A 27847-nucleotide genomic window follows, 5' to 3' on the forward strand; every position below is an offset into this window, starting at 1 on the left:
TAGGAAGATCTGAGAGTGTGAGGATGCCCCCCTTATTTGTATGTCTCCTGCTGCTTTCCTACTCTCCTTTGCACCAAAGCATCTAGAAACACTTCCATCTATAACTGACATTTGAGTCAGAAATTACTGAATATCTATATAAGCGTAAGAAATAGCTACAGGTGATTACCTCCTGGCTGTGAAGCAGTTAATAAATGACACTCACAAATGGCTCTCAATAATGGTTTTCTCTTTACCTTCCATGATTTATTTTTTTTTTTTTACTCCATTCATCGTCAAATTATTTTTCCCCTGGTTATTATTCCTGTTCTCCTTTGTCTTGCACTGAATAATATCCTTGAACTTATCTTCTCTTTTTTTTGTCCCTTTTCTTACATTTTACGGTATGTTCCTTTCGTCTATTCTTCATTTCTTTCTTGTAGCTGCCCACATCTCTAACCTTGCTCGCCACACCATTATTTTCACAAATGGTCATAGATACTGTGTTCTTATGCAATGCATTATGGGACAGAAACCACACTTATATATATATATATATATATATATATATATATATATATATATATATATATAATTTATATTCATATAATGTTTTATATATTTTACAAAGGTTATAAAAAAAAAGAAAGCAAATTAAAAAAGTATATTTTAATATTATCAGTTTTAATATCAGTAGTCAAGGCAATTAGACATTTTGACCTAATTTGCATCAGTCGCAGCTCATATATTGCTTAACTGTAGTTAGTACTACTAGTAGAGTAATGGGAAGATCTTAAAACCTATATAATATATGTATTCTCTCTTACAAATATGTCTGGTGTATTTTTTCTCTGTTTGATTTATGTATAAAAGTGGCAGAAATATTTAAAATCCTGCACAAGCATGTAGCCTATAATTTTGTTGTATAAATGGAGGCACTTTTCAGATATAATTGATTTTATTACCCAATGTAGCAATGTATCGCTGACTATTTATTTATTTCTTTATTAATTTTTACAAAATGTAACATCTGGAACGCAAAGGTCGTGTCACATTTGCATACTAAGCACTTGATTGTCATTTCAATTTTTAATAGCAAATTATGGACACGTAGATTTCATACCGATGATATATTCAGAAATTCCAGAAAATAAAACAATGAATTTTTACTTGTGACAACAAGAATGTAGAAATAAAAATTATTCAGATATAAAAATGATAAATATTAATTAGCCAGCATTTATGAAAAAAAAATTATAATCGTAGGTTATTACATATTTCTCATAGTCGTATGACCCTCATGATTTAATTTTTTTTTTCTATGTGTTGTGGATATTTTACTGCGTGCCGTTTTTTACATATGAAATCGCATTTGCTTTCATAAGCATATTTCTAATTGGAGAAAAAAGTAACTAATACAATATTGAAATCAGGATGAAAGGAACAGGATACAGTGGTAACAAAACATCTTAGAATATATAAACTATTATATGTCATAGATTAATATCTATGAATATGTGGATCTAGTTTTGCACTGGACACTTTAAGTTATATGATCGTATGCATACAAATATGCATAATGCATAAAACACACCACAGACAGAAGATTCCCATGTTTTTGTACAATATTACTCTATATGATAACAGCAACAATTTATGATATATCAAATAAATGTAAAGCCTATGATTTCCTCCTAAGCATACGGAATAAAGAAATGGAAAAACAAACAAACAATATTCTGAGGCTTTTTGAGGGATTCAGTAAGTATGAAACAGAAATGTACATTTTGATAGTACCCCAGCCCCATCTAGTGTCTTTCACTGGAACTACCCCAGTTTGTCAGTCATCATAAGTTTAGCAGTGTTCACACTTCTTTTTGTCATATATCTGTTTTATAGATATTTTCTGTTAATAAAGCTTGAAGGGAAGGTTACATGATGAATCCCAAAGCAAAAATACATCTTCCGTCATGATGCTGGATTTTGACACCCAGGAAAGAACAACCTATGGCAGTCATGGTGAACCTTTTACAGACTGGGTGCCCAAACTGCAACCCAAAACCCACATATTTATCTCAAAGTGCCAACACGACAATTTAACCTGAATACTACAGTCCAATAGTATATCTTCGATGTATTTTATCATTCAGCTATAATAGCCTGCCTACATTCAGTGCGCTGCCTGTGCCCTTCATAGAGCGCCCTGCGCTGATGAATGGCAGGAAAAGTCTAAGGCATATTGGCGCATCATAGGCTTTTTCCCGGGCGTGGGTGCCCACAGATAGGGCTCTGAGTGCCGTTCCTCAGGCATTGGGCAATAGGTTTGTCACCACTGACCTAAGGGCTCATTTTTGGTCTGCATCCAGTCTGCATTTTTTGCAGGTTGGATGTAGACCCATTCACTTCAATGGGGTCGCAAAAAATGCGGACAGCACATCCGTGTGCTGTCCGTATTCGTATGTCCGTTCCGCGACCACAAAAAAATAGAACATGTCCTATTCTTGTTAATTTTAAGGACAAGGATAGGACAGTTCTATAGAGGCCAGGACGTTCCGTACCGTTGGTGGATACAGTATGTGATACCAATTTTTATTTATTCTTGCAATAATTTTTGTGTGTTTTTTCATCATGGCTGACAATTCATACTTCGCAGCTCAAATAAAGAGGAGATCTCCCAGACTCACAAATGAGAAAGCAAATCCCTATTTTACTTCTTTCAGGACTTTATCTGCACCCAGGAGAGAAGAGGAATGAAATAACAGTGAGTATATCTGGGGTCTGTGAAGAGGAGAGGGGTTTGTCTGGAGTCTGTATACTGGTAGTGGTATGGTCTGGGGTCTGTATAAATGGGGAGTGATATGGGGTCTGAGTTAAGGGTTCTTCTAAAGTCTATATAAAGGTCTGTGCATGGGTTTGTACAAAGTAGAGGTCTTGAATGTTGAATGGAGTCTGTATACAGGAGGGGTCTAGTTTGAGGTTTTATAAAGGTCTTATATGGGGTCTGTACAAATTAGGGATCTTATCTGGGGTCTATAGATGGGGGGGGTCCTGTCTGGGGTCTGTATTAAAGGGTTATTCCCATCTCATCTGCACTTGAGGCAGCAGGGTCTGACAAAGTCACATGATCACACTTGGAGCATCAGGTCTTGCTGCTTCCAGTGTGAGAGAGTGTTCCCCTGATTGCCGGTGGTGAAGTATTGGTGTTTTTTTTGTAATTTGTTGGCAATATCGCTACTGGGGTCACACCTGGGGGCCATTATCTGTACTGGGGGCACAACTGGGGTCCATTCTTTCTACTGGGGGCACAATTGGGTGCTATTATTTCTACTGGGGACCATTATTTCTACTGAGGGTACTACGGGGGTATTATATAAACTGAGGGCACTGTGGGGGGACATAATATATACTGAGGGCACCGCAGGAGTTGGGGTTTTAAACAAAAGCCAATGAATTTCATCCATTTTTAATGGATGCAAAATGGACGTTAAAAAAAAAAACCTTATAGACAGACAGAAAATAGATGCACACATTGATGCAAAATGTTCATGAAAACCTGACAGTTATCCATTTTATTGTACTGTACATTTTTTCCTCTTTGTCTGAACTTACCTAATACTTATTTCCAGTATCTTTTGGAACATTACTACGCCCTACCCTGTCTTCATAATGTACAAAACTATATTACATATATATATATATAATATATTAAATTTAAGTCCGACCTTAAATCAGTTCCTTTGACCTGAGGCTCAAGGTCAAAGGAACTGATTGAATGTTGGACTTAACTTTTTGTTTATATTTGTATGTATGTATATATAATAGTAGTAACCGATCCTCGATTTATTTATTTTTGCTCTTGTTGAGTTAGACGGTTAAAGGGTTAAAGAAAAAATCTTGTCCTAATAGGACATCAATTAGTAACCTCATTCCACTCTGGCCACGACATTTGGGTGCGGTTGTCAAAGCGACAACCCTCTCCAATAAAAAACTCGCTTAAAGCCTTTGACAAGTTTTCCATCTAAACAATTAGAAACCAAGTGGTACGGACAGAGCTGACAGAACAGTTATGCTATTTTACAAGAGACACCAGAGGAGAAGCCTTGGCTTTCTGCATTCCTGCCCCTCATAGCTGAACATGCAACCTGACTAATCGACTCATACTTAAACATCTAATTACTTCTGAATTTACTCTAAGTGAAACCATCATCTCCAGACATTTGCCTTAAACCGGTTATAAAAAGTGACATTTAATCACTAGATCGCCAGAGAGCTAATTGTGGAAGTTTTAGGGAATGTGCTCTGTTTGGTGAAGATATATATTCCGTCTACATCTTCCTGTGTCTGAAACGCGGGCAAATAAATTCCAGCAAATGGATTAAAAAGCATTAGGCAATGACATATTTTAGTAAAGGTCAGCTGGCATGTTCTTTAATGCAGGATCCTGATTCAAGAGAATATATTTCTGTATTACTTAAGCAAAGTGTGGATATCTTACGACACTTGGCAAGTGTAGAAGAGACGTCATAAATTATTTTCTCATTAACACTTTGTTAAGAAACGGTCAATGCTGTCCCAGCATTGGGGTTAATTGGTGTCAATGAGAAAGTCTGTTTCGTGTAAAAGAGCAACGCATGCTACACCGGCTATGCTGCAACTTAAGGTTAGGGCTACACGACGCCATTTGTCAGAAAAGTCCCAGAAAAGTTGCGCAACATTTTTTGTAATGATAGTCAATGGTGTCACACTGCGACTGCGACATGACAGTTGCAAAAAATCCATCCAAGTTGGAATTTTGTGCGACTGTTATGTCACGACACCATTGACTATCATTACAAAAAATGTCATGCAACATTGGTGCGAAACGTCGCAGTGTAGTTGTACCCTTTTTCTCACACGACTTATTGTCGCAAACAAATTTTGTTATGTAACCCTAACCTAAAGGAGTTCTCCGAGAACAGAATATTGATGCTTATCCTCAGAAATCCACTCTTGGCTTTGGCTCAAGAACTGATTCAAAAACTGCAGTCCTCAATTTGCGGTCCCCAATGCGCGGGCGCCATCCGTTAGGTTTCCAGGAACAGCCATGTGCATGAGCCCTAACGCACATTGTAGATTAGTAGATTAATTATTATCAGAGAGGGCCTGTCTCCTCTCCTAACATGTCTCTTTTAGTAACTACTTGCTTCTCCATGTAATAAACAATTTTGAAGCATCTTCCCTTCTCTATGTTGTACCATTCCTCTATAATCCCTAGTAGTTTATGAAAGAATTGCCATCAGTCTGCAATAAAAGTCCATCTGGATGTTACCAGTCCCTGCACAGTCTGACACAACCCGAACTAGAAACACACAGTTGGACTCTATTGCAGACTGTTGGCAATTCATTCATAACTTTTAGCAGGAATAATTGAGGAATAGCCCATCACAGTTATATGAAAAGATGCTCCCAGAATTGTTATAAATGGGAATACAAATATTTACTAAAACAGACATATCAGGAGAGTTGATAGGTCCTCTCTTTAAGGCTCAATTCACACCTGAGCGTTCTGAAAGGAGCGCTCTGTATGCGCGATTGTACGGTCGTTCTCAAGCGCGCATACAGAGACAAGTGTGCACACAGTGTCGCGCGTTCCCGAAAGTATATGTACGGGAACGCGCGACAAGCGCCAAAAAAAACGCTCCTGTACTTGTGTGAGCGTCGGGCGTTTTACAGCGCGATCGTACGCGCTGTAAAACGCCCAGGTGAGAACCATTCCCATAGGGAAGCATTGGTTTCTCCTTGTTGAGCGTTTTACAGCGCGTAGGAACGCGCTGTAAAACGCTCAGGTGTGAATTGAGCCTAAGGCTACTTTCACACTAGCGTTCAGAGCAGATCCGTCTGAGCGGAGCGGAGGCTGAACGCTGCCAGACTGATGCATTCTGAGCGGATCCGCATCCACTCAGAATGCATTAGGGCAGTACGGATGCGTTCGGGGCCGCTTGTGAGCCCCTTCAAACGGAGCTCACAAGCGGAGCCCCGAACGCTAGTGTGAAAGTAGCCTAAGTTGAAAGTCTTTGCTTTGCAGTGTGATCCTTAACTGCAGGGGTTCCCACCAGGTCAGCTTGCACCAAAGTAAATGTAGGCCATGTAGCGTGTCCCAACATACTGCTGTGGGTTTCTGAGGGGGTTCCCTCTGCCACAGCCTGTCCTGCCTATATGCCACTCTTGGGGGTGCACCAGTCACATTGCATGGAAATGCTCTTGCTATTATTGTTCCTTGAGGATGATATAACACTATATTATATTGGGGGAGAACTGGTGTAAAGTAAAACTGGCTTAGTTGCCCATAGCAACCAATCAGAATCCACATTTCCTTTATCAAAGGAGCTCTGAAAAATGAAAGGTGGTATCTGATTGGTTGCTGTGGGCAACTAAGCCATGTTTTTCCTTGACACCAGTCTTTATAAATCTCCTCCATTGAGCCTAACCTTTCCACACTGGGTGTTTCCAGTGTTGTAACCAGAGAACAGTCCCAGGACAATGAGCCAGTAAGGCCGCTTTCAGACGAGTGAGTGTCATGCTCCGGACTTGCAACACAGCACTGCCCGGGTCGCATAGCATTATATTGATTTATAATGCTATATAACCCTAAGGCCTCATGCACCACGATCGTTGTTGTGTTCCGTTCCGCAAAATGGGGTTCCGTTGTTGCGTGATCGTTGTTCCGCGATCTGTTTCCGTGTGTCTAAGTCAAGTTTGCCATGCAAATGATAGGAAAAAAACGTACCGGATGCGCGGACGCGGATGACAATCTTGTGTGCCTCTGCATTTTTCACGGTCCCATTGACTTGAATGGGTCGCCAAACCGTTTTCCGTGAAAAAAATAGGACAGGTAATATTTTTTTGACGGACTGGAACCACGGATCACGGACGCGGATGACAAACGGTGCATTAGCCGAGTTTTCAACGGACCCATTGAAAGTCAATGGGTCCGCAGAAAATCACGAAAAACTGAACTACGGACACGGAATAACGGTCGTGTGCATGAGGCCTTACAGTTCTGGAATGTATTGGATAAGGCCTCATGCACACGACCGTTGTGTGCATCCGTGGCCGTTGTGCCGTTTTCCTTTTTTTTTCGCGGACCCATTGACTTTCAATGGGTCCGTGGAAAAATCGGAAAATGCACCGTTTTGCCACCGAGACCGTGATCCGTGTATCCTGTCCGTCCAAAAAATATGACCTGTATAAAAGCTTTTTCAGACCTGCATAAAAGCTTTTTCAGAGCTGAGTTTTCACTTCGTGAAAACTCCGATTCGACAGTATATTCTAACACAGAGGCATTCCCATGGTGATGGGGACGCTTCAGGTTAGAATATACTAAAAGAACTGTGTACATGACTGCCCCCTGCTGCCTGGCAGGTGCTGCCGGCAGCAGGGGGCAGCCCCCCCCTGTAGTTAACACATTGGTGGCCAGTACGGCAGGCCCCCCCCTCCCTCCCCTGTAGTTAACTCATTGGTGGCCAGTGGGCCCCCCTCCCTCCCCTGTAGTTAACTCGTTGATGGCCAGTGCGGCCGGCCCCCCTCCCTCCCCTGTAGTTAACTCGTTGGTGGCCAGTGGGCCCCCCTCCCTCCCCTGTAGTTAACTCGTTGGTGGCCAGTGGGTCCCCCCTCCCTCCCCTGTAGTTAACTCGTTGGTGGCCAGTGGGCCTTCTCCCCTCCCTCCCCCTCCTAATTAAAATCTCCCCCCCTATCATTGGTGGCAGCGGAGAGTACCGATCGGAGTCCCAGTTTAATTGCTGGGGCTCTGATCGGTAACCATGGCAACCAGGACGCTACTGCTGTCCCGGTTGCCATGGTTACTTAGCAATTTGTAGAACCATTATACTTACCTGCGAGCTGCGATGTCTGCGTCCGGCCAGGAGCTCCTCCTACTGGTAAGTGACAGGTCATTAAGCAATGCGCCGCACAGACCTGTCACTTACCAGTAGGAGGAGTTCCCGGCCGGACGCAGACATCGCAGCTCACAGGTAAGTATAATGGTTCTACAAATTGCTAAGTAACCATGGCAACCGGGACAGCAGTAGCGTCCTGGTTGCCATGGTTACCGATCGGAGCCCCAGCGATTAAACTGGGACTCCGATCGGTACTCTCAGCTGCCACCAATGATAAGGGGGGGAGATTTTAATTAGGAGGGGGAGGGAGGGGAGAAGGCCCACTGGCCACCAACGAGTTAACTACAGGGGAGGGAGGGGGGGCCCACTGGCCACCAACGAGTTAACTACAGGGAGGGAGGGGGGCCCACTGGCCACCAACGAGTTAACTACAGGGGAGGGAGGGGAGCCCACTGGCCACCAATGAGTTAACTACAGGGGAGGGGGGGGCCGGCTGCACTGGCCACCAATGTGTTAACTACAGGGGGGGTCTGCCCCCTGCTGCCTGGCAGCACCTGCCAGGCCCCAGGGGGCAGTCATGTGCACAGTTCTTTTAGTATATTCTAACCTGAAGCGTCCCCATCACCATGGGAACGCCTCTGTGTTAGAATATACTGTCGGATTTGAGTTACATTGTGAAACTCAAATCCGACAGTATATTCTAACATAGAGGCGTTCCCATGGTGATGGGGACGCTTCAAATTAAAATATACCCTCAGATTGGAGAAAACTCCGATCCTATGGTATATTAACTCCTGACTTTACATTGAAAGTCAATGGGGGACGGATCCGTTTGAAATTGCACCAACGTCAAACGGATCCGTCAAACGTGTCAACGTCAAACGGATCCGTCCCCATTGACTTGCATTGTAATTCAGGACGGATCCGTTTGGCTTCGCACGGCCAGGCGGACACCAAAACAACTTTTTTTTCATGTCCGTGGATCCTCCAAAAATCAAGGAAGACCCACGGACGAAAAAACGGTCACGGATCACGGAAAAAAGAAAACCCGTTTTTGCGGACCGCAAAAAATACGGTCGTGTGCATGAGGCCTAACACTGACATAACGCTGTCAGTGTTATCCAATACATTCCAGACCTCTGAGGGTTACATAGCATCATAAATTAGTATAATGCTATGTGACCCAGGCAGTGCTGGGAGGTCAGGACGGGTGCTGCGCTGCAAGTCCGGAGCGTGACACTCGCTCATCTAAAAGCAGCCTAATGCAAGTCCATACAAATTAGGCTGCTATCTCCCCAAAGGCCAAACTCGTTGTGGAACTATAAGGTGTCATGGTCTTACCTTCTTGCTGTTCTCCTTCGTTTGACATGTGCTGGCGGCCATCTTGGTTTCTGGGTTTCTTGTAGCCTTCCACCCTGCTTCTCCTCCTTCCCACTGGGAGGAGCTGGATGCCTAGCTCATATATATAGGAGGTCTGTGGCTTCAGTTCCTTGATTGGTCCTTTTGTGTTCACATGCTTCTAAGACTGCTGCTGCTTCTGGTTCCTGATCCTGGCTTCGTCTGACTACCCTGCTGGTTCCTGATCCTGGCTTCGTCTGACTACCCTGCTGGTTCCTGATCCTGGCTTCGTCTGACTACCCTTCTGGTTCCTGACCTCTGGCTTCGCAAAGACTCTGCTCGGTTTCACCATCCGTTTGGACTTTTTCTTTACAGCTTTATTTTCAATAAAGCCTTCTTATTTTCACTTATCTCTTGTTGCACGTCTGGTTCATGGTTCCGTGACATTAGGACCAAGCCATGAATTCTGACGGTACAGGGCCATCCTCGCTACCCACGCTGGTTGCCAGACTTGATCAGCAGGATCACCTGTTGGGTCGGTTCGCTGTGGCGTTGCAAACCCTGCTTGAACGCACGGCTCATTTCGCTCCCGTTGCCGATGGGTCGGTTGTCGCTCCTGGGCTCGCTCCTACTGCCGCTCCGGTTGTTGCGCCAGAGTCTACCCCGACACCTGTTGTTGCGCCTGCGGTGTTTCGGGGTATGACCGGTTCTGCCCCTCTTCCACAGCGCTTTGGGGGAGAGCCAACTCAGTGCCGAGGTTTCCTTAACCAGGTGGGCATTTATTTCGAGTTGCTGCCACATGCCTTTCCCACTGAGAGATCAAAGGTGGGCTTCTTGATCTCGCTGCTCTCGGACAAGGCCTTGGCCTGGGCCAGCCCTTTATGGGAGAACAACAATCCGGTGGTTGCCGAGTTTTCCGGTTTTGTTGCTTCTCTTCGGAAGGTATTCGATGTGCCGGCTCGTGCTGCCTCTGCTGCGAAGCTCCTTATGTCCATCAGACAGGGTTCACGATCCGTAGCTGAATACGCCATTGAGTTTCGTACCCTGCAGCAGAGGTGGGCTGGAATAATGAGGCTCTGGTCGCTGCTTTCTCTCATGGTCTCTCGGATGCCTTGAAGGATGAGGTTGCAGCTAAGGACCTACCAGTTGAGCTCGAGTCTCTTATTTCTTTCCTGATTTTGATTGACACCAGACTCAGGGAGAGACCTTCCTTTAAGGAGAACCTGCGGAGGTCTTCTAACAGATTGGTGCCTACGTTTGCTGTCCCACCCGTGCCTCCCTCTCCTCCCACGCCTCCTGGGGATGACTTGTCTGGGGGTGAACCCATGCAGCTGGGGTTTGCTCGCCTGTCCGAGGGGAGAGGGCACTCCGGAGACGCGAGGGCCGATGCATGTACTGTGGTCTCGGTGGGCATTTTCGGTTGGCATGTCCGAACCGTCCGGGAAAACGCTCGTACCTGAGATCCTGTCGGGGGCAGATCTTGGGTGGAGTCTCCTCGTCCCCGGTTTCCCGTGTTGACAAACCACTGATCACTGTTGTCCTCTCCTGGGTCGGGGGCTCGGTGACGACCCAGGCGTTGGTGGACTCTGGTGCTGGTGGTTTGTTCATTGATAGTGTGTTCGCTGCCGCCAATTCCATTCCTCTGCAGGCTCGAGGTTCCCCACTGGCTCTTGAGGCGATAGACGGCAGACCCCTTCTGCCGCCACACGTGACTCATGAGACCCTTCCAGTGGGGATAGCCATTGGTGCCGTTCACAGAGAGTCGGTCTGCCTCCAGGTTATTTCGTCTCCACACTACTCGGTGGTCTTGGGGTACCCCTGGCTCCAGAAGCATAATCCGACTTTCGATTGGAGATCGGTCGAGATCCTCTCGTGGTCACCGCAGTGTGGGGCTAGTTGCATCCATGGGTCTGTCAAGTTGCTGTGTACTTCTTCGGACTCTCTGTTGCCTCCTGAATACGAGGAGTACCGGGATGTATTCGATAAGGTGCGCGCGGTTGCCCTACCTCCGCACTGCCCATACGATTGTGCCATAGAGTTACAATCTGGTGCCGTTCCTCCTCGTGGCAAAGTCTATCCACTGTCGGTAGCGGAGAATGAGGCCATGGAGGAGTACGTGAGGGAGGCGCTTTCACGCGGACACATTCGCAAATCTTCGTCCCCGGCAGGGGCTGGATTTTTCTTTGTGAAAAAGAAGGGCGGTGAGTTGAGGCCTTGCATCGATTACAGGGGTCTCAATCGCATCACGATCAAGAACGCTTACCCGATACCCTTGATTTCCGAGCTGTTCGATCGCCTTAAAGGGGCCACGGTCTTTACCAAACTCGACCTGAGGTCGGCATATAACCTGGTAAGGATCAAGGCGGGCGATGAGTGGAAGACCGCGTTTAACACCAGGACCGGTCATTACGAATCCTTGGTTATGCCCTTTGGGTTGTGCAATGCGCCCGCAGTCTTTCAGGAATTCATCAACGATGTTTTCCGTGACCTGTTGCAGCAGTGTGTGGTGGTCTATTTGGATGACATCTTGGTATATTCTGAATCCATGGAGGCCCACATTCTGGATGTCAGACGAGTGTTGCAACGGTTACGAGAGAACAAGCTGTTCGGTAAGCTTGAGAAATGCGAATTTCACCCGATCCCAGGTAACCTTCTTAGGTTACATCATTCCGCTGAGGGGTTCTCCATGGATCCTGAGAAGGTTTCGGCTGTCTTACAGTGGCCCCAGCCCAGTGGTCTTCGTTCCCTGCAGCGCTTTTTGGGCTTCGCCAATTATTATCGGAAGTTCATCAGGGACTTTTCCATGCTGGCCAAGCCTCTCACGGATCTGACCAGGAAGGGCAGTAATTCCCAGGTCTGGCCGCTCGAGGCCATCCGAGCTTTTGAGGCCCTAAAGTCCGCCTTTGTGTCGGCTCCGATTCTGTCGCATCCCAACCCTGGGTTGCCCTTTGTCCTCGAGGTGGACGCGTCTGAGACGGGAGTAGGCGCCCTTCTGTCTCAGCGTAGAACACCAGAGGGTCCTCTGCTTCCTTGTGGGTTTTACTCCCGGAAACTGTCTTCCGCGGAGTGCAACTATCAGATTGGTGACAGGGAGTTATTGGCCATCGTGCAGGCCCTTAAAGAATGGAGGCACTTGCTCGAGGGTTCGGTGGTTCCGGTTCTCATCCTGACGGACCACAAGAATCTGACCTACCTTTCTGAGGCCAAGAGATTGACACCACGTCAGGCCAGATGGGCTCTGTTCTTGTCACGTTTTAATTACGTGGTCTCCTACCTACCCGGTTCCAAGAACATCAGGGCGGATGCCTTATCACGGCAGTACTCCGAGCTGTCCAGGGAGGAGTCGATTCCGACTTCGGTCATACCTCCGAATCAGATCCTGGCCGCCATTCGCACCAGCCTGACCTCTCCCCTGGGTGAGCAGATTTTGGCGGCTCAATCTGGTGCTCCCTCTGGGAGACCCAACGGCAGATGTTTTGTGCCTGAGGAGTTGCGCACTCGGTTGTTGCGAACCTACCATAACTCCAAGACCGCGGGGCATCCTGGAAAGAATCAGCTGTCCTGGGCTGTTTCACGTCTGTTCTGGTGGCCTTCCCTACGTTCCGACATCGCCGCATATGTAGCGGCATGCTCCGTTTGTGCCCAGAGTAAGTCCCCTCGGCACCTTCCGTTGGGCCTTCTGCAACCCATAGCCACCGGAGAGCGCCCATGGTCACACCTGGGGATGGATTTCATTGTGGACCTCCCTGCATCCCGAGGCCATACGGTCATTCTCATGATTGTGGATCGGTTTTCCAAAATGTGCCACTGTGTTCCTCTCAAGAAGTTACCCCCTGCACAAGAGTTGGCCACGATTTTTGCCAGGGAGGTCTTCCGGTTGCACGGTTTGCCCAAGGAGATTGTGTCGGATCGGGGGAGTCAGTTTGTGTCCAGGTTCTGGCGCGCCTTTTGCTCCCAGTTGGGGATTCATCTCTCCTTCTCCTCGGCCTACCACCCTCAGTCCAATGGGGCCGCAGAACGATCCAATCAGGCCTTGGAGCAATTCCTTCGTTGCTATGTCTCCGATCACCAAGACAATTGGGTTGACCCTCCTGCCTTGGGCTGAGTTTGCCAGGAACACGGCGGTGAACTCTTCCTCTGGGACGTCTCCCTTCATGGCCAATTATGGGTTCCAACCTGCCGTGTTACCGGAGGTATTCTCTCCCCAGGATATTCGGCTGTGGAGGATCACCTTTCCGTCCTACGTGCTTCTTGGGTACAGATCCAGAAGTCCCTTGAGGTCTCTGCGCAGCGCCAGAGACTCCAGGCTGATCGCAGACGAGCGCCTGCTCCTTCCTACCAGGTCGGAGACCGTGTATGGTTGTCCACCCGCAACCTCAACCTTCGAGTGCCCACTCCCAAGCTGGCGCCTCGCTTTGTTGGTCCCTTCCGAGTGCTTCGCAGGGTAAACCCGGTAGCCTATGCCCTTGCGCTTCCTCCTGGCATGCGGATCTCCAACGTGTTTCATGTCTCCCTGTTGAAGCCACTGGTGTGTAATCGTTTCACTTCCTCGGTTCCTCGGCCTCGTCCGGTCCAAGTGGGCAATCGTGAGGAATATGAGGTGAGCAATATCCTGGACTCACGCCTGGTCCGCGGTCGGTTGCAGTTTTTCGTCCATTGGCGTGGTTATGGTCCAGAGGAGCGTTCCTGGGTTCCCTCCGCAGATGTCCATGCTCCTGCCTTGCTCCGAGCCTTCCACGCACGCTTCCCTCAGAAACCGTTTTGTGCTCCGCGGAGGAGGGGCCCTTGAGGGGGGGGTACTGTCATGGTCTTACCTTCTTGCTGTTCTCCTTCGTTTGACATGTGCTGGCGGCCATCTTGGTTTCTGGGTTTCTTGTAGCCTTCCACCCTGCGGCTCCTCCTTCCCACTGGGAGGAGCTGGATGCCTAGCTCATATATATAGGAGGTCTGTGGCTTCAGTTCCTTGCTTGGTCCTCTTGTGTTCACATGCTTCTAAGACTGCTGCTGCTTCTGGTTCCTGATCCTGGCTTCGTCTGACTACCCTGCTGGTTCCTGATCCTGGCTTCGTCTGACTACCCTGCTGGTTCCTGATCCTGGCTTCGTCTGACTACCCTTCTGGTTCCTGACCTCTGGCTTCGCAAAGACTCTGCTCGGTTTCACCATCAGTTTGGACTTTTTCTTTACAGCTTTATTTTCAATAAAGCCTTCTTATTTTCACTTATCTCTTGTTGTACGTCTGGTTCATGGTTCCGTGACATAAGGCCCCTTTCACACGGGCAAGTTTTCCGCACGGGTGCAATGCACCCTCACTGAATCCGGACCCATTCATTTCTATGGGGCTGTGCACATGAGCAGTGATTTTCACGCATCACTTGTGCGTTTGCGTGAAAATTCCAGAATGCTCTATATTGTGCGTTTTTCACGCAACGCAGGCCCCATAGAAGTGAATGGGGCTGCGTGAGAATCGCAAGCATCCGCAAGCAAGAGCGGATGCGGTGCGATTTTCACGCATGGTTGCTAGGATGAAAGTCTATTCGCTGTATTATTTTCCCTTATAACATGGTTATAAGGGAAAATTATAGCATTCTTTAATACAGAATGCTTAGTAGAAGGTCAATTGAGGGTTAAAAAATAAAAATAAAATGAACTCACCTCCTCCAATTGATCGCGTAGCTGCCGGTCTCCTGTTTTTTCTTTAGGACCTATCAAAGGACCTGTGGTGACATCACTGTGCTCATCACATGGTACATCACATGATCCATTACCATGGTGATGGACCATGTGATGAGCTCAGTGACGTCACCACAGGTCCTTTGACAGGTCCTGAAGAAAGAACAGGAGACCGGTGTTCTGCCAGAATTCTATACCTTGCGAAAACGCTATACCGGAAGTGACACGGCTGCACCGGAAGTGACGTGGCCGCACAGGAATCAACTGGAGGAGGGTGTGTGTGGAGCTGCGCAAGTGCACATCCACTGGATTAGCAGAAAATCATTGCAGCACCGCGGGAGAAGGACTTCATGCGCATGCGCGAAACCTTACACCGCGCGTGCGCACTTAGGGATAGGTAGATTTTCCAGCGCAAAATGTTCCATACGATCTCCCTACCCCTGAGTGCGCACGCACAAATCATCAGGAGCAGTTCATCCTTACTGCAGAGCTGAGTGCAGAATATCGAGGTCTCCACATAGCAGAGCTGAGTGCTAGATATTGGGGGACACCGCTTATGTGGTGACCCCAATATCCAGCACTCAGCTCTGCAGTAAGGATGAACTGCTCCTGATGATTTGTGCGTGCGCACTCAGGGGTAGGGAGATCTGATGGAACATTTTGCGCTGGAAAATCTAGCTCCCCCTAAGTGCGTCACTTCCGGCTACGCGATAATTTGGAGGAGGTGGAGAAGGTTATTTTTTAACCCTCAATTGACCTTCTACTAAGCATTCTGTATTAAAGAATGCTATTATTTTCCCTTATAACCATGTTATAAGGGAAAATAATAAAATTTACAGAATACTGAACCCAAACCCGAACTTCTGTGAAGAAGTCCGTGATCGGGTCTGGGTACCAAACATGCCGATTTTTCTCACGCGTGTGCAAAACGCGTATCCATGTTTTGCGGACCACAAAACATATACAGTCATGTGCATGATCCCTTATGTGGATGGAGCCATCCTGAGGTCAGCTGTACAGGAGTGAGAGCAGGTTTCCTTAATCTGCCCTTTTTGCGATTTTCAAAATCTGAATTTCTCAAATCCTAAAACAATTAGCGATTCCTCGGAAAATAGTTAATTTCCTTAATCTGCTCTTTTTGCGATTTTCAAAATCTGAATTTCTCAAATTCTAAGACAATTAGCGATTCCTTGGAAAATAGTTAATTTACATTCCCCATGTCTACTTTATGTTGACATCATTTTGTACATTTTTTATATTTTTTTAGGATGTTAGAAGGCTTAGAATTTTAGAAGCAATTTTTGAAAATTTTCAAAACCATATCGGTCATTTATCAAACTAGTGTCAAGTAGAACTAGCTTAGTTGCCCATAGCAACCAATCGCATTCCTCCTTTCATTTTCCAAAGGAGCTTTCCAAAATGAAAGGTGGAGACTGACTGGTTGCTATGGGCAGCTAAGCCAGGTCTAATTTACACCAGTTTGATAAATGACCTCCCATGTTTTTAAGGACCAATTCAGTTCTGAAGTGACTTTAATGGGCTTACAGTACATAATAGAAACCACCCAGAAATGACCATATTTTAGACACTCTGCCCCTAAATTTATTCAAAAATGATATTAGAAAGTATGTCCGATTGCGTTTAATCACATGCAATCTGGATGTACAGTTATGTCCAAATGTGGGAAGGGGTTAATGCTTTATTTGTTGCTTATTTCTTTAATGGGAGTTGTGCTGCCATGTGAGTTGTTGCCCTTAGCCCCACAAGGAGGTGTTGACTTTTGCACAGGCATTCCCCAGGTCACTACTCGCGGAGCAATCTCCAATTGCAAGGAAGGCGGCAGGAGACATATTTGGGCAGTGCAAAGGTTCAAGGGTGGCAGAATTCAGTCATGAGTGGAAAGCAAGCAGAGAGCACTCTCTGCCTGGGGGACATTGAGACATTGCTTGAGGAAACTTCAAGCAGAAATAAATCCCAGGTGGTGCTGACACCCCAGAAGAAGACATTCTGTGATGGTCAACTTGTCAGAAGAAAAGATTACTTTATTCTGTTACACCTGTAACTAGAGTTGAGCGAACCCGAACTGTAAAGTTTGCGTTCGTACCGAACTTTAGGGTTTTCGGCACCCGGACCCGAACATTTACGTAAAAGTTCGGGTTCGGTGTTCAGCGATTTTTATGGTGCTTTTTGAAAGGCTGCAAAGCAGCCAATCAACAAGCGTCATACTACTTGCCGCAAAAGGCCAACACAGCTATGCCTACTATTGGCATGGCTGTGATTGGCCAACTGTAGCATGTGACCCAGCCTCTATTTAAGCTTGAGTCACGTAGCGCCGCCCGTCACTCTGCTCGGATTAGTGTAGGGAGAGGCTGCAGCTGCTGTGAGGGCTGCAGCTGCTGTTTTTTGTACTCAGCGATCTACAGCAAAAGTGTTTTGTGGGTGCAGTGCACAATTTTTTTAAGCCTGCCCTGAGCCAACTACTACTGAAAACAAACTTTTTTTTCTTCAGTTAGTCAATATCAATACATAATTGGCAGCCATTTTATGCAACGATAGTGCACCAGCACAGGCTATCTGCATGTCTGCAAGTCCAGAAATACAGCTTTTTGCTTACTGGGGATAAAAAAATACATCTGTTAAATATAGTGCACATCTGGGATTACACGTGCATAAGTGACTGTCACATTTAGGCCAGAAATATGGCTTTTTGGTTACTGGGGTGAAAAACCCATCTAATATACTGCACGTCTGGGATAAGACGTGCATAAGTGAGTGTCACATTTAGGCCAGAAATACAGCTTTTTGGTTACTGTGGTGAAAAAACCCTCTAATATACTGCACATCTGGGATAAGACGTGCATAAGTGACTGTCACATTTAGGCCAGAAATATGGCTTTTTGGTTACTGGGGTGAAAAAACCCTCTAATACACTGCACATCTAGGATTAGACAAGCATAAGTGACTGTCACATTTAGGCCAGAAATACGGCTTTGGCATACTGGGGTGAAAAAACCCTCTAATATATTTCACATCTGGGATTACACGTACATAATTGACTGTCACATTTAGGAAAGAAATATGGCTTTTTGGTTACTGGGGTGAAAAAACCCTCTAATATACTGCACATCTGGGATTAGACAATCATAAGTGACTGTCACATTTAGGCCAGAAATACGGCTTTGACATACTGTGGTGAAAAAAGCCTCTGATATACTGCACATCTGGGATTACACGTGCATAAGTGACTGTCACATTTAGGCCAGAAATATGGCTTTGGCATACTGTGGTGAAAAAACCCTCTAATATATTGCACATCTGGGATTACACATGCATAAGTGACTGTCACATTTAGGCCAGAAATACTGCTTTTTGGTTACTGGGGTGAAAAAACATTCTAATATACTGCACATCTAGGATTAGACAAGCATAAGTGACTGTCACATTTAGGCCAGAAATACGGCTTTTTGGTTACTGGGGTAAAAAAAACCTCTAATATACTGCACATCTGAGATTAGACAAGCATAAGTGACTGTCACATTTAGGCCAGAAATATGGCTTTGGCATACTGTGGTGAAAAAAGCTTCTGATATACTGCACATCTGGGATTACACGTGCATAAGTGACTGTCACATTTAGGCCAGAAATATGGCTTTGGCATACTGTGGTGAAAAAACCCTCTAATATATTGCACATCTGGGATTACACGTGCATAAGTGACTGTCACATTTAGGCCAGAAATACTGCTTTTTGGTTACTGCGGTAAAAAAAACCTTCTAATATACTGCACATCTAGGATTAGACAAGCATAAGTGACTGTCACATTTAGGCCAGAAATACGGCTTTTTGGTTACTGGGGTGAAAAAACCCTCTAATATACTGCACATCTGGGATAAGACATGCATAAGTGACAGTCACATTTAGGCCATAAATACGGCTTTGGCATACTGGGGTGAAAAAACCCTCTAATATATTTCACATCTGGGATTACACGTGCATAAGTGACTGTCACATTTAGGCCAGAAATACGGCTTTTTGGTTACTGGGGTGAAAAAACCCTCTAATATACTGCACATCTGGGATAAGACGTGCATAAGTGAGTGTCACATTTAGGCCAGAAATACGGCTTTTTGGTTACTGGGGTGAAAAACCCTCCAATATACTGCACATCTGGGATTAGACAAGCATAAGTGACTGTCACATTTAGGCCAGAAATACGGCTTTAGCATACTGTGGTGAAAAAACCCTCTAACATATTGCGAATCTGGGACTACACGTGCATAAGTGACTGTCACATTTAGGCCAGAAATACGGCTTTTTGCTTACTGGGGTGAAAAAACCCTCTAATATACTGCACATCTGGGATAAGACGTGCATAAGTGAGTGTCACATTTAGGCCACAAATACCGCTGTCATATAGAGTTAAAAAAATAATAATTGAGTGCAATACCCTACATAAGGGTTTTTATTGGCGGTTAATTATTTTTAACAGACTTAACCACTTTTTACTTTGCTTTGTAAACGCTAACTATGAGGCAAACATCTAATAAGGGACGCTGTTGGTCGTGGTGGTGGTGCTGGTGGAGCCTCTGGTGCAGGGAGAGGACGTGGCCATTCTGCCACAGCTACACGTCCTACTGAACCTACCTCAGGTCCCAGTAGCCGCCAGAATCTACAGCGATTTTTGGTCGGGCCTAATGCCGTTCTAAGGATGGTAAGGCCTGAGCAAGTACAGGCGCTAGTCAATTGGGTGGCCGACAGTGGATCCAACACGTTCACATTATCTCCCACCCAGTCTTCTGCAGAAAGCACACAAATGGCGCCTGAAACCCATGCCCATCAGTCTGTCACATCACCCTAGTGCATATCGGGGAACCTGTCTGAGCCTCAAGTCATGCAGCAGTCTCTTATGCTGTTTGAAGACTCTGCTGGCAGGGTTTCCCAAGGGCATCCACCTAGCCCTTCCCCATGGGTGTGTCACGGCCATGGCTATGACCGTGACTCCTTAACCGCATGCGGTTGCCTGCGGTTTGTTTTTGGTAGTTCAACCACAGGTGAGGGCTACTTGTGTGTTGCCTCACTTGTGGTTGCCGCGGGCAACATGTGGTTGGAGGTTGTCGCAGATAGCAGCCTGAGCTGGTGCTAGGCAGCTTGCGGCATCTTCATGCGGTTACACCTAGCAACCTTTATGTTAGGTGTGTGTGTGTATGTTATGCACGTTGTATGTATTGTGTGCACTTCCCGTTTAAGTGGTGTTTTTCCCTTCTGTGGTGTTGGAAGGGTTAACTCCCTTCCCAGTGTGCGTGTGTGTCACTGGGTGTGTCTGACTGTGGGTGTGGCTACTTGGCCTATAAAGCCTCTCACTTTTGCATGGCTCAGTAGGTTGCTTCAGTCATGCTGGCTGGAGCAGCCTCCTGTGTTTCTACCTGCCTGTGAGAGCCACCCCTGTGGTCATAAAGATATTGTCGTTATGTTTATGTCTTCTTGTATGTCATGTTGTATGTGATGTTCTGTTGGGACCTTCCTTGTTACTTTGTGCAGTTTACGGTTCTGGATTCCTGTTGCACAGGGATCCAGTCAGCAAGGCTGTGGCAGGTTGGTGGAACTTCTAGTTCGCCTGCCATACCCGTAAAGCTGTTTGTGTTCCCCTTTTTCCCAACAGCTTGGCTAGTGAGACTCCTGCTCCTCCACATTTAGGAGGAGTAGGTCGTATTACCCTGACTCCTAGCGCAGGGACCGGACGGAGGGTGAGTTAGGGATCCGAGGTTCCTGCGCATGGGTCCTCCTACCTTTAAGGTCGGCCCATGCAGTTAGGAGTTAGGGTCAGGGTAGGGACGCTGTTAGGAGGTGACCTGCTCCCTATCCTGTTCTCCTGGCCGAGTAGGACAACAGCATCTGGCATCGCACGGCTGAGGATTTCCCCCATCCTCAGCCGTGACAGTATGACCACAGAGGCTTCTCGCGTGGCGCTCCCTCTATCTGCGGATGGGGTGCATGCGCGTTCTCCGGAGGGAGAGCGTTATGGGGCTTTCACCATTTACGGCGCGGTGAGTGGCATTCCCCGCCATTCCTTGCTCACCGTTGTCCGTGTTGGTGTCCCCTTTTGTTTGTCTTTCCCCCCCCCCCCCCTCCCATTGTTTCTTATGCCTCACCAACTTTCCCCTTTTTTTGTTGGGAGGGGCTTTGAGGGGTGGGAGTATGCTTCCCTCGAAAGAGGGTGAAGCATGTACCGCCGTCTACGTAGGCGTACATGCGCGCTCTTCGGAGGGAGAGCGTTCTGGGGGTTTCGCCTCTGACGGCGCGGTGAGTGGCATTCCCCGCCATTCCTTCACCGTGCTCTGTCTTGGCGTCCCCTGATATTTTTATGGCACGTGGTGTTTGTTTGGTGTGCGTTTTGCACACCTTCGAAAGAGGGTGCAGCATGCAGTGCCATCCCCTTGTGGCCTGCATGCGCGTTCTCCGGAGGGAGAGCGTTCCTGGGGGATCTCCGTTAACGGCACGGTTGGTGGCTTATTCCCCGCCACCTTACCTTCCGTGTCCGTGTTGGTGATCCCTCGTCCCTCTCCATGTTCCCATCTCTGGTCGTTTGCTGGCAGCACTCTGTAAGTTGTCCGGCTGCGTGCTGGTTAGGAGTGTCTGCTGACAGCGACTGGAGTGGGGACGTGAGTGGAGAGTCCCCTCGTCCACTCTCAGTGGTTCCATTCCCTGTCGCTGTGTCGGGCTGCAGGCCTCGCTGGACTGGCTGAGTGAGTGCTGGGAGAGGATGCAGCTGCCAGCGACTTCCTGGGAACCATGTCCTGAGAGTGGACGTTCCCTTCTCCTATCCCCTTGTGTTAGTCTCTCACCAGTTTCCTTTTTTTTGGTGGGGGGGCTTTGAGGGGTGGGAGTGTCACGGCCATGGCTATGACCGTGACTCCTTAACCGCATGCGGTTGCCTGCGGTTTGTTTTTGGTAGTTCAACCACAGGTGAGGGCTACTTGTGTGTTGCCTCACTTGTGGTTGCCGCGGGCAACATGTGGTTGGAGATTGTCGCAGATAGCAGCCTGAGCTGGTGCTAGGCAGCTTGCGGCATCTTCATGCGGTTACACCTAGCAACCTTTATGTTAGGTGTGTATGTTATGCACGTTGTATTTATTGTGTGCACTTCCCGTTTAAGTGGTGTTTTTCCCTTCTGTGGTGTTGGAAGGGTTAACTCCCTTCCCAGTGTGCGTGTGTGTCACTGGGTGTGTCTGACTGTGGGTGTGGCTACTTGGCCTATAAAGCCTCTCACTTTTGCATGGCTCAGTAGGTTGCTTCAGTCATGCTGGCTGGAGCAGCCTCCTGTGTTTCTACCTGCCTGTGAGAGCCACCCCTGTGGTCATAAAGATATTGTCGTTATGTTTATGTCTTCTTGTATGTCATGTTGTATGTGATGTTCTGTTGGGACCTTCCTTGTTACTTTGTGCAGTTTACGGTTCTGGATTCCTGTTGCACAGGGATCCAGTCAGCAAGGCTGTGGCAGGTTGGTGGAACTTCTAGTTCGCCTGCCATACCCGTAAAGCTGTTTGTGTTCCCCTTTTTCCCAACAGCTTGGCTAGTGAGACTCCTGCTCCTCCACGTTTAGGAGGAGTAGGTCGTCTTACCCTGACTCCTAGCGCAGGGACCGGACGGAGGGTGAGTTAGGGATCCAAGGTTCCTGCGCATGGGTCCTCCTACCTTTAAGGTCGGCCCATGCAGTTAGGAGTTAGGGTCAGGGTAGGGACGCTGTTAGGAGGTGACCTGCTCCCTATCCTGTTCTCCTGGCCGAGTAGGACAACAGCATCTGGCATCGCACGGCTGAGGATTTCCCCCATCCTCAGCCGTGACAGGGTGGAAGACATAGAATGCACTGACGCACAACCACTTATGTTTCCTGAGGAAATGGGAATACCACCTCAGCACGTCTGTGATGATGACAAAACACAGGTGCCAACTGCTGCGTTTTTCTGCAGTGTGCAGACCGAAAAGGAGGTCAGGGAGGAAGACTGGGTGGAAGACGATGCAGGGGACGATGAGGTCCTAGACCCCACATGGAATGAAGGTCGTGCCACTGACTTTCAGAGTTCGGAGGAAGAAGCAGTGGTAAGACTGAGCCAACAGCGTAGCAAAAGCGGGAGCAGGGTGCAAAAGCAGAGCAGCCGTAGCCAAAACAGTTCGCCTGCTACTGGCCACCGTCACCAGGGACCGAGCACACCAAAGGCAGCTTCAAGGAGTTCCCTGGCATGGCACTTCTTCACACAATGTGCTGATGACAAGACCTGAGTGGTTTGCACGCAGTGCCATCAGAGCCTGAAGTGAGGCATTAACGTTCTGAACCTTAGCATAACCTGCATGACCAGGCATCTACATGCGAGACACGGGCTGCAGTGGAGTAAGCACCTTCAAAACCAAGAAAGGGCTCAGGCTCCTCCTGCTCCCTCTTCTGCTGCTGCCTCTGCCTCTTCCTCCTCCTCTGGAGGAACGTTGGCACCTGCCGCCCAGCAAACAGAGGATGTGCCACCAACAACACCACCTCCGTCACCAAGCATCTCCACCATGTCACATGGAAGCGTTCAGCTCTCCATCTCATAAATCTTTGAGAGAAAGCGTATATTCCCACCTAGCCACCCTCGATCCCTGGCCCTGAATGCCAGCATTTCTAAAATGCTGGCCTTTGAAATGCTGTCATTCAGGCTGGTGGAGACAGACAGCTTCAAACAGCTCATGTCGCTTGCTGTCCCAGAGTACGTCATTCCCAGCCGCCACTACTTCTCCAGGAGAGCCGTGCCCTCCCCGCACAACCAAATATCGTATAAAATCAAGTGTGCACTGCGCAACGCCATCTGTGGCAAGGTCCACCTAACCACAGATACGTGAACCAGTAAGCACGGCCAGGGACGCTATATCTCCCTAACTGCACACTGGGTAAATGTAGTGGCAGCTGGGCCCCAGGCGGAGAGCTGTTTGGCGCACGTCCTTCCGCCACCAAGGATCACAGGGCATCATTCTTTGCCTCCTGTTGCCTCCTCTTCCTACTCAGCTTCCTCCTCCTCTTCTACCACCTCCTCATCCGGTCAGCGACAGACCTTTACCACCAACTTCAGCACAGCCAGGGGTAAATGTCAGCAGGCCGTTCAGAAAATGATGTGTTTGGGGGACAGGCCCCACAGCTCGCAGGAGTTGTGGCGGGGTATAGAACAGCAGACCGACGAGTGGTTGCTGCCAGTGAGCCTCAAGCCCGGCCTGGTGGTGTGCGATAATGGGCGAAATCTCGTTGCAGCTCTGGGACTAGCCGGTTTGACGCACATACCTTGCCTGGCGCATGTGCTGAATTTGGTGGTGCAGAAATTCATTCACAACTACCCCGACATGTCTGAGCTGCTTAATAAAGTGCGGGCCGTCTGTGCGCGCTTCCGGCGTTCTCATCCTGCCTCCGCTCGGCTGTCTGCTCTACAGCGTAACTTCGGCCTTCCCGCTCACCGCCTCATATGCGACGTGCCCACCAGGTGGAACTCCACCTTGCACATGCTGGAGAGACTGTGCGAGCAGCAGGCCATAGTGGAGTTTCAGCTGCAGCACGCACGCGTGAGTCGCACTGCGGAACAGCACCACTTCACTACCAATGACTGGGCCTCCATGCGAGACCTGTGTGCCCTGTTGCGCTGTTTCGAGTACTCCACCAACATAGCCAGTGGCGATGACGCCGTTATCAGCGTTACAATACCACTTCTATTTCTCCTTGAGAAAACACTTAGGGCGATGATGGAAGAGGATGTGGCCCAGGACGAGGAGGAGGAAGAGGGGTCATCTCTAACACTTTCAGGCCAGTCTTTTAGAAGTGGCTCAGAAAGAGGATTTTTGCAACAGCAGAGGCCAGGTACAAATTTGGCCAGCCAGGGCCCACTACTGGAGGACGAGGAGGATGGGGATGAAGCATGTTCACAGCGGGGTGGCATCCAACGCAGCTCGGGCCCATCACTGATGCGTGGCTGGGGGGATACGGAGGATGCAGACGATACGCCTCCCACAGAGGACAGCTTGTCCTTACCTCTGGGCAGCCTGGCACACATGAGCGACTACATGCTGCAATGCCTGCGCAACAACTGCAGAGTTGCCCACATTTTAACTTGTGCTGACTACTGGGTGGCCACCCTGCTTGATCCTCGTTACAAAGACAATGTGCCGTCCTTAATTTCCTCACTGGAGTGTGATCGGAAGTTGCGCGACTACAGGCGCACGCTGGTAGACGCGCTCCTGAGAGCATTCCCGACTGACGCCGGGGGACAAGTGGAAGCACAAGGCGAAGGCAGGGGAGGAGGAAGAGGTTGCCAATGCAGCTGTGTCAGCGCCAGCACCTCAGAAGGCAGGGTTAGGGGGGGGGGACGGAGATGGTCGCATAGTTCTCTGCTCTCACAGGAGGCTCGTTTATAACACCAGCTTACAGCAGCACATTTGGGCAAGAATGGTGAAAATCGGCAACCAGAAGCAAGGTGATCACCCCACTAACCTTAAGGGACAGATTCCCCCTGGAGATATGGAGAAATTCCTCAAGAAAGCGGCAGCAACGGTTGCAGCGAAAGAAACTAAGATGGCGCCGGCAACACAGCCTAAGGCGCCGAAGCGGGCCCCTGCCCTCTCGGAAGAAGAGAGCGAAACGGAGGATACCCAGGTCAGTTCTGACCTACCCCTTACTAGGAAATACCTAGATCGTGCCCTGAGCAGGGTTATGGAACCCATCCTCACTGAAATCTCAGCCTTTAGACAAGAGGTACGGCACATAGGTGGACAGGGTAGAGACTCTAGAGTTACATCAAACAGCGTCCCTGAACCATCACACAACAGTATCGGATGCCCTGCGCCGCTGCTCAAACTACCTAAACGAGATGCATAACACTATTGAAGACCAAGAAAACAGAGGGCGCCGAAACAATCTAAGGTTCCGTGGGATACCAGAAGCGGTACTACCTGGAGATATACCGGCGGCTGTCCTAGCTATCTGCAGCTCGCTACTAGGCCCCGACTTCCCGCAAGATGTGGTCATAGAACGGGCTCATAGGGCCCTTCGTCCGAAACCCAAGCCCTCCGACCCACCCAGGGATGTCATTTGTAAGTTTCTAAACTTCCCGGTAAAATCCGCCATCTTAGAAGCTGCCCGTAACAATGCTGACCTGTCTTATGAAGATTCCAAGCTGGAAATTTACCAAGATTTGGCACCATCTACTCTGAAAAAGCGCAGGGCACTCAAACCCCTGACCGATTGGCTCCGGTCCAACAAAGTACCTTACCGTTGGTCCTACCCCTTTGGACTTGCGTTCTCCTTTGCTGGGAAAAAAATCTTTATCACGTCCTTCACAGATCTACAAGCCACCTATGATCTCTTGAAAGTAGACCCTATGCCGATTGAGAATTGGGAACTCTTTAAGGACTTACGTGACCTTCCGGATCTTCCTAAAATGGTTCCATTTGAAGTCCTTCGTACCCCGAAGTCCTCCAGATCCAAGAAAAGAAACTTACAGCTTACTCCTAGAAGCCTCTCCCAGGAACATTAAGCAAAACCACAGGAATTCTTGTCTTTATGTTGGCGCAAATGCTTAACCTTTTGTCCTGAGCAGGTTTATCAATGTCATGTTATTAATTTGGCTTAATGTTAGATATGATATCAGTGTTAAAATACCAGCTACACCGCTCAGGCAGACCCATTCTCCCTGATAATCCATTGGCCTCAACTGAGGTGTTGTTCGACCTCCTTTTCGGTCTCCAGACCACTTTTCCCCCCACATGTATGCAGCATACTCAATTATGCTGACTTATTCTTTGTTTGTACCCTTATGTTCTGTTCAATGTTTTTACCCTGTTTTTTCTTCAAGGTATGAGACACTCAAATTGGCTACAAGCGATTCTTGCAGCATCCTGACTCAGCTTACTCGCCTAGAGACAAGATCACACATTACCCATTCCCTCTCTTGGAGGAGACATTTCCAGCTTAGAGGTAATCCCATTTACACCTCATCAAATGGCTGATTTACACATTGCTTCTTACAATGTTAAGGGCTTTCACTCCCCTTCTAAAAGGAGCCAAGTCTTTACCATTCTAAGAAAAGCCAAAGTCGAGGTGGTGTTCCTCCAAGAGACACACTACCGTTTTAACCATTACCCCAATATGCAGTTTTCCTATTACTCAGACTGGTTTCACTGTGGGGGCAATTCGTCCGCATCATGTGGGGTCAGTATAGGATTTCATAGAAAGGTTCCATTTAAACTCATTGACCAAATACTTGACCCGGACGGAAGGTTTATCTTGATAAAAGGTTCAATTGGCCAACAAATATACACCTTTGCGAATGTATATGTTCCTAATTCCAACCAATCTGTCATGGTCTTACCTTCTTGCTGTTCTCCTTCGTTTGACATGTGCTGGCGGCCATCTTGGTTTCTGGGTTTCTTGTAGCCTTCCACCCTGCGGCTCCTCCTTCCCACTGGGAGGAGCTGGATGCCTAGCTCATATATATAGGAGGTCTGTGGCTTCAGTTCCTTGCTTGGTCCTCCTGTGTTCACATGCTTCTAAGACTGCTGCTGCTTCTGGTTCCTGATCCTGGCTTCGTCTGACTACCCTGCTGGTTGCAGATTCTGGCTTCGTCTGACTACCCTGCTGGTTCCTGATCCTGGCTTCGTCTGACTACCCTTCTGGTTCCTGATCTCTGGCCTCTCAAAGACTCTGCTTCGGTTTCACCATTCGTTTGGACTTTTGCTTTACAGCTTTATTTTCAATAAAGCCTTCTTATTTTCACTTATCTCTTGTTGTACGTCTGGTTCATGGTTCCGTGACATTAGGACCAAGCCATGAGTTCTGACGGTACAGGGCCATCCTCGCTACCCATGCTGGTTGCCAGACTTGATCAGCAGGATCACCTGTTGGGTCGGTTCGCTGTGGCGTTGCAAACCCTGCTTGAACGCACGGCTCATTTCGCTCCCGTTGCCGATGGGTCGGTTGT

The sequence above is a fragment of the Bufo bufo genome, chromosome 1 (assembly GCF_905171765.1).
Source record: "Bufo bufo chromosome 1, aBufBuf1.1, whole genome shotgun sequence".
Classification (NCBI taxonomy): domain Eukaryota; kingdom Metazoa; phylum Chordata; class Amphibia; order Anura; family Bufonidae; genus Bufo; species Bufo bufo.